Here is a 7,981-nt window from a genome sequence, read left to right as displayed (position 1 = left end):
TGAAGCAAGCACAAGGCCAAATCCTCAACATCCTGAATGGTTTTGTGTCAGCTGCAGCAGGGGCTGCCTCCCACATCCCCCCTGAGTCTCTCAGGGGTGCTGTTTGCCAGCACAGGGGTCATTCCTGGGACAGAAAGTTGAACATATGGATTATTGACAGATGATTTTCTTTTCTGGCTTCTGAGCAACTTCAGATGCAACTCAAAATCCTCTTTTTAGTTTTGGCAGCCACAGTGATCAGTGCTGGTAAAGCAATGAGAAGAATAGAACCCCCTCTTGTGCTTGGAAATGGGGTCTTTGCTTGATTTCTGGATTTCAGGCACATATCAAGGGCACAGCACCTGAATATGGCAGAGCTCCCAGAAATGTGGGACCATGGAGGGTCCCAAATAGCTGGAGGATTGTACCAGAGTAAATCCTATAAAATGCCACTGTAAATGGCTTTTCAAGGGTTGTGAGCCACCCTTTGGAGAGCAGGAGACTGTTGAAAGGTGGTGTGTAAGGAAAAGTCAAATGGTGGGAGGGACACCGGATTTTGGGTTGTTTTGCCTGTTTGAGAATAGTTTCTGGGGAAATCTGTTACGTTACATAAATGTTTGGGAAAGTAAAGACTGTAACTCACTGGAGGCCAATGCACAGATGAGGCAGCCAGGTTGAGGGGTCACACTTGCCCAGTGAGCTGTGGTGGCAGCCAGGACTGTGACAAGTGACTTCACGACCTCCCAGAGCTCCATTCTGACACAATTCCGTCCTCAGCCTGGCCACCAGCATGCTTTTGCTGACTGCATCCTCTTGGCTGAAGCACAGCCAGGCTTTAAGCCACATGAATGCCCCCAGTTCTGTGGCCCTTGCCTTAATCACAGCCTGAATTTCATCAGAAGTCAGTTTGGTCCTGGGCACGGGGAGAAATGGAATGGGAACTGCCCACAGTGCTCCCAGCCACCCCCATGGGCTCCCTCCTAATAAATCCCCTTCCATTAACAACAGGCAAGCACCAGGGCTGGTTTACACTTTTCTGTCTCTCTTGCTCTTTGTTCAACCTCTGCAACAGCTGCCAGGAGCCATAAATCACCAGGCACAGTCCTGGAGCTGGGGATCACTGTCTTGTAAAACAAACATCTTCCAGATTTTGTAGCACCTGATGCTGGTTACAAACTGTTGGTTGTCAAATTCTTCCTCTACCATTTATTTCCCAGCCCCTCATCTCTGCTGCTCCCTGTCTGCTATATATCTTCTGTTTATTGTTATTTCTTTTCCCCCTTTGTTTTAATAACTCTTTTACTGTGGATTCTTGTAAAAACAGCTGCTCAAGCCAGTAAAAGAAAAAAAATAAAAAAGAATATCTGGAAACAGATGCCCTGGCATTGCTTCAGCTGTAATCTGTTAGATTTATAATTCCTCTTCAGTTCAATATTGATTCAGAATAAAGCAACTCAAAACACACTGGCAGCTCACATCCTTTTGTAGTCTCCTCCAGTCTTTCTTCTTCTCTGCCACAACATTTCTTTTCTCTTCATCCACACAACTAAAATATGCAGAGGAACAATCCACTCCAAGCTGCTGAGATATACCCAGGTGCCTGTAGAGCAGAGGGTTTATGTCTGTGGAAGCTCAGAGGAATGATGTCAGCTCATTTTTTATTGTTTTAATTTCTTTCCTCTTGTCCAGCATTATCTCCCAGCACCCCTTTAAGTCACTGCCCTGTATTTCAGGGACTCTGGGAGTCCCCAGAGCCCACAGGGAGGCAGTGGCAGAGCACAGCACCTGCCAGGGGACACAGCTGGGGCCATTCCCTGGGCTGAGGGTGCCCAGGGAATGGGCACTGAGGTTTCTCTTCTGCCTCCACAGGGGTTACTGAGTCCCCTGGCACCACACTGGGAAGGAAACACCAGAATTCCCCGTCCATAAAGTGCCCTGAGAGCCCCCACAGGGCAGGAGAAAGCTGTTAGCTCACATCTCAGGTCTGTGGAGGAAAAAGCCCATTTAGGATGCATGTGTTAGACAGAAGGCAGCAGATGTCCCTGAAGCCTGACTGTGAGTGCTTGAGGGCCACAGCACCCTCCCACCAGCACACAGATTGCTTTTGACTGACCCCACACCAGTGAGACTCTGCCTAAGTGTTGAACGGAAGGGTTGTCTGAAGCCTAAAAGAGGAATCTGCTCTTTTGAACATTTTCCCCACACTTTATTCAATGCCACCTGCCTCATATCTCAGTTTCTCTCAGGACTATTTGCTTTGAATGTTGGGACTATTTGTAACTGGCCAAGTCCAGGGTTCCTTCCTCATTCCTGAGAAAACTCTGCCAGTCCCACAAGCTGTGTCTTCCCAGTGGAGCTCTCCTTTGGGTCCTGTAAATGTATTAATTTCTTCTTTAGGAGAGGTGGCCTGAGCTCTCATTAGATTGTAAAATGTCAGATGGCTTCCAGTCTCACATCTCACCCAGATATGGCACCACCTACATTCTCCCCTTGGGTTTCCCATCAGATTCTCCCCTGCGTTCTCTTCTCCTCTGGCTTTTTTCTTTTTCCTTTTCCCTCTGAGGAACTGAGCCCAGCTCAAGGGCAGCACACAAAGCTCAGCAGCCACGTGTGTCTGCACTTACCTAAAGCCAGGCTCTAAGAGGCACAGATTTAGGCAGTATCAGTCCTATGATAAGGTGGAAAACGCCACTTCTAGCAAAGCCAGATTACTGCAGAGAATTTGATTTAGGGAAACAGCTCCCAGTGGTCCAACCCTCAGCCAGGCTGTCTCAGCTGGGACAGAAGTTCCCTGATTCCCCTGCCTGTGTCACACATCAGCCCAGAGCTGAGCAACCCTCCAGCAGTCATTTGCATCCCTGAGCCTGTAATGGCAGAAATGCTTCTAGAAATGTTCCCAGAGGCTCCACATCAGCAGGAGAGCTGCTCTCCACCCTGGAGTGTCCTGTTCTCCCAGCACAGAGCCTCTGCCAGGGGGGGTGGTGGTGTTTGCAGGGGTCTGAGGATGAGGGAAGAGACAAGAATGTTGACTCCATGTTTCAGAAGGATTGATTTATTATTTTATGATATGTATTATATTAAAACTATGCTAAAAGAATAGAAGAAGGGATTTCGTCAGAAGGCTAGCTAAGAACAGAAAATGAATGATAACAAAATCTTGTGACTGACCAAGACAGTCTGGACAGCTGGACTGTCATTGGCCATTAATTAGAAACAACCACATGAGACCAATCACAGATGCACCTGTTGCATTCCACAGCAGCAGATAACCATTGTTTACATTTTGTTCCTGAGGCCTCTCAGCTTCTCAGGAAGAAAAATCCTAAGGAAAGCATTTTTCATAAAACATGTCTGTGACAAGGGTGGGTGATTCTCCAGCAGGGATGGGCAGGCTCTTGTTTTTAGCAAGCTCAAAATCCATCTTCACCATGTTGGCCCAACTTGAATCATGTGCTAGCCAGGGAAAATGGCAGACAGGAGCAGCTTTCTGTGCTGAGAGTCCCTGTGGTCCCCAGCTGGATGTCAGGCACAGCCTGCTGGAACCAGACAATGTCCCCTGCCCCCTGCCCAGCCTGCATCCCAGCAGAGCTCACAGACAGCTCTGGAAAGCCACCAGGGAATGGCAGCAGTGAATAACTGTGTGCTCCCAGCACAGCAGCTTGGAATAATTGTGGCTGGTTGTGGGTCTGGGGTGCACCAGAGTGTCAGCACATCCTGAGCAGGCCAGCAGGGTGACAGACACCAGGGATGCCTCCCTGCCTCTGTGTCCAGCTCTCAGCAGCAGTGGGGGGGTTTGCAGCTCCAGTGTGCCACATTTTCTGTGCTGTCCCCTCCTTCCCATGGGAACAGCACCAGGACTGAGCCCTTATGTGAGCTCTCAGGTCTGTCAGCTGGAGAGCTGGGTCCTGTCACCTGTCTGAGGTTTGTCACAGCATCCTTGAATTCTGATGGTGCAAAACATCTGGGGTTTAACAAACTGGCAATCTCTGAGGGAGGAAAAACCCTGTTCTGTGGAAGCATTTCCCGCCAGCTCTGTGGTCACTGTATTTTTCTTTCAGGAAGTGATGCATTGGCAGAGAGGCACAACCCACACACAGTCCCCAGGGTGGCTCTCCCTGCCTTGCACCTCCTGCCTCTCCAGCTCATTTCCAGCACATTCCACTGCTGTCCATCACCACTCTGCATTTCCAGGGGTGTGCAAGTGCTCTGCCTTTCCCAGGGGTACCCAGGCAGGGCCAGGAGGGGCAGCAGGATGGTGTGGGCAGAGCTTGCTTGCCCTGTGCCAGGGGCTGGCAGAGCCATCACCAGCCAGTCTGGGATTGTCCTCATTTGATTATTTCTTGGCTGCCTTCAGGGTGCTAGAGGACAATGCACAGAGCCAGGACATGCCTGTGGGCTGGAGATGGAGATTCATTAGGCTCATTGCATACCCCATTACACACTTATGAGACTCTCTGTGGCTCTGATGCAGCTCTCTAGAAGATTTGCAGTCACATTGCTCCTCCCTGGTCTGTCTGTATTTATTTCAGGGAAGAAAAGGGGAGCTAGGCATGATGGTGGCTGGAGAGACAGTCCATGTGGAACTATTCCCATAGGAGAGTCCACACTCCTGCAATCTCTGTGCAAGGAACAGGGAAATGTGATTTTCCAGACGAGAGCATCTCTTCTCCAGTGCTGGACACATTTGCTGTGTTTTCCTTCCCTTCTCCCTTCTCAGACAGCCCAGCAGCAAAGCGAGATGCTGCTCTCTCAACTCTGCTCCACCCAGCTCCTCCTTTGCTTGCTTTCCTGGGCAAATCTATGTGTCAGCTTCAGGCTGAAGTCCAAGAGTCCCAGAACTGACTTTCTTGCTCAGTTTCCAACAAATTAAGCAAGCAAACACCAGAACTGTACAGGAGAGTTCTGAGGCACAGAAGAACATGAACCCCTTCCCTTTGTCTCTGCCCTGGTAATAGGGGGACCCCCAATACCACCCCTCTGACCCCACAGCTCAGGCCAAGGGACTTTTCTGCCTGCTGTTTCCCCTCTGTGATATGGACAGGGTTCACCCTGAGGTCTTCCTTGGGTGGATGAGTTTTCCTGCCTCCTCTGAAACTTTTTGATGTGTTTCCCAGGAGGGGAATTCTGGGGGGATCCCATGGGAAGTGCTTTGTCTCACAGTGCTGTGTACTGCAGGATGATGGCTATTAGCACTCTCAAAGCAGCTGTCAGTCACCTTTCATCCTGCTGCATCCCCTGGGAATGAGGCAGACAGCTCTGCACAGGGCTTTGCTCACCAGGCTCAAGTCTTTAACGTGGGGCTGCTGAATTAACAACCCTCAGCAGCAGCCACAGCAATGGGATGTGACAGCCCCAGCCTGGGATGCCTCTGGTGCGTTGTGTGGGACCTGCAGACTCACCTGCCAAGCAAAATGCATGTTAGATATGCAGCATTTTGCTTCCCAGATTCCTCCAAAGGCAGCAGCATCCCTGCTCTGCTCCTGCTCCCACTCCAGCCCAGCACTGCTCCTCCCTGCAGAAGGAGCCCAGGGAGCACTGAGAGGCTGTCACAGTGAGTGCTCCTGATGCTCCAGGTTAATCACTGCCTCTCACTCACACAGACACTTCAGGCTGATGTTTGCTGCCCCAGGAGACTCATTATTGCCTGCCTCACAGGGCAGGAGGAGGAGGATGGGAGGGATGAACTGCACACTGCAGGGAGAGGAGAAGAAAGGACATTTGGGCAGCACTGAACTTCACCTCTCCAAGTGCAAACATCTGGTCCAAGTAAGTCACTGTAGCATCTTCCCAGCCAAAGAAGAGGAAAATTCCTTCAAAGGGGAGGCTGCCTGTCAGAAATACCTGTTGGGACAGAGCCTTCCAGGGAAAAACTGCCTCTTCATTGACCTCCTGATAATCTCTGTGTACTTCTGAATATCAGAGTTAAAATATAACAGAATTTCAGTTGAATTACAAGATTCAGCTGATGGGAGCTGTACAATTCCTTCCACAATGTCTCTGTGTGTCTCAGAGGCCAGAAGCTTTATCAGGCTCTGAAGAAATAGAAAGAACAAGAGCAACCCTGGGGATGTGAATAAGAAAACATGAGGTATCCAAACCTCTGATGTTAAGATAGGAATTCATCTCTAAAACATAAAAAACTGGCAAAATACATGAGCAGCTGAGCAGCCCCATCCCTGGCTGATGCCTTCCTGCAGCCACAGGGCAGCCTGGAGGAGTGAGGCTCCCTGAAGGTGCAGAGGGCAGCGACTGAGACACAGCTGAAGGTCTGAGCTGACCCAGCAGGGCCCAAACAGTGAACTGCTGGTGCCACAGAGCTGCGGGCTGTCCCTGTTCATCACCAGGGACCAGCACCTGCCCTGCCAGCCTCATCCTCTCATCTCATCCCACACTGTTGCAGACATCTTTTATGAAAATCCTTTCTTTAGGATTTTCCCTCCTGAGAAGCTGAGAGGCCTCAGAAACAGAATGTAAACATTGATTATCTGCTGCTGTGGAATGCAACAGGTTCATCTGTGATTGGCCCATGTTGGATGTTTCTAATTAATGGCCAATCACAGCCCAGCTGGCTCGGACAGAGAGCCGAGCCACAAACCTTTGTTATCATTCTTTTTCTATTCCTAGCTAGCCTTCTGATGAAATCCTTCCTTCAATTTTTTTAGTATAGTTTTAATGTAATATACATCATAAAATAATAAATCAATCCTTCTGAAACATGGAGTCAGATCCTCATCTCTTCCCTCATCCTGAGACCTCTGTGAACACTGTCACACCACACCACGTCTGCAGCCACATTTCTCCTCACAGAGAAAAGCAAGGCACAATTCTTCCCATTAATATTTCTGGGTTTCACATTTTCTGAACCTCAGAGAAAGGAAAAACAATTCTTATCTCATTTGCTGTGCCTGTGTTTGTGCAAAAGTAGAATGCAACATGGAGATTGTTTACTCAAAGTGATGGTGTTTGGTTTCCTTGGCCTATCAGGGCCAAGTGTGTAGCCCCACATTTCTCTTCACAGAGAAAAGCAAGGCACAATTCCTCCCATTAATATTTCTGGGTTTCACATTTTCTGAATCTCAGAGAAAGGAAAAACAATTCTTATTTGCTGTGCCTGTGTTGTGCCAAAGTAGCCCCACATTTCTCTTCACAGAGAAAAGCAAAGCACAATTCTTCCCAAGAATATTCTTATCTCATTTGCTGTGCCTGTGTTTGTGCAAAAGTATAATGGAATATGGGATTGTTTACCCACAGTGATGGTATTTTGTTTCCTAGGCCTATCAGGGCCAATATCTGTGTGTGTGCCAGGACAGCCATAAGATTCTGTGCAGTTGAGTGCTTGGTAGATTCAGTTTAGATTTAGTGTAATATAGTGGAATATAATATAGAATAATATAGTATATATTACAGATATAGAATAATATAGTAAATATTATATATATTATAATATTAGATATAATATCTATAATATCCAATATATAGTATCTAATATCTAATATCTAGTATATAGTATATAGTATATAACATATAACATATTATATATTATATATTATATATTATATATATTCTTATAATAATATAGTATAATAAAGTGATTAATATAGAATAATATAGTATAATAAAGTAATTAATTAGCCTTCTGATACCAGTGGTGTTCCCCTCATCATTTCTCCCTGCCATGGGGGTAAGCCCGTTTCGATACACATCTGCCTTCCTTCTCTGCTTCTCAAACAGCTTTTTCTGCCTTTCTTTGTAGAGAGAATATAAAGGACAGAGGTCCTGGTTTCCTCCTAGCTCTTGAGCACAAGAGCCCTTGGAGAGGATCTATTTTAAGAGAGGAGAGCCTTCCCACTGCTGGCAGAGCAGCCCAGCAAGGGCAGGCTCAGTGCCGTGCCCTCCAGTCGGGCACTTGAGACACCTGCTAACAGCCTCTCCAGCTGCCAAATGCTCCTCCAGAGTGGCACAAATCACTGCCTCCACCACAAACCCTGGCAGGATCCATGGG

Source organism: Zonotrichia leucophrys, chromosome 13, assembly GCF_028769735.1.
Source record: "Zonotrichia leucophrys gambelii isolate GWCS_2022_RI chromosome 13, RI_Zleu_2.0, whole genome shotgun sequence".
In the NCBI taxonomy this organism is placed as follows: domain Eukaryota; kingdom Metazoa; phylum Chordata; class Aves; order Passeriformes; family Passerellidae; genus Zonotrichia; species Zonotrichia leucophrys.
Note: the sequence above shows the minus strand (reverse complement) of the source record.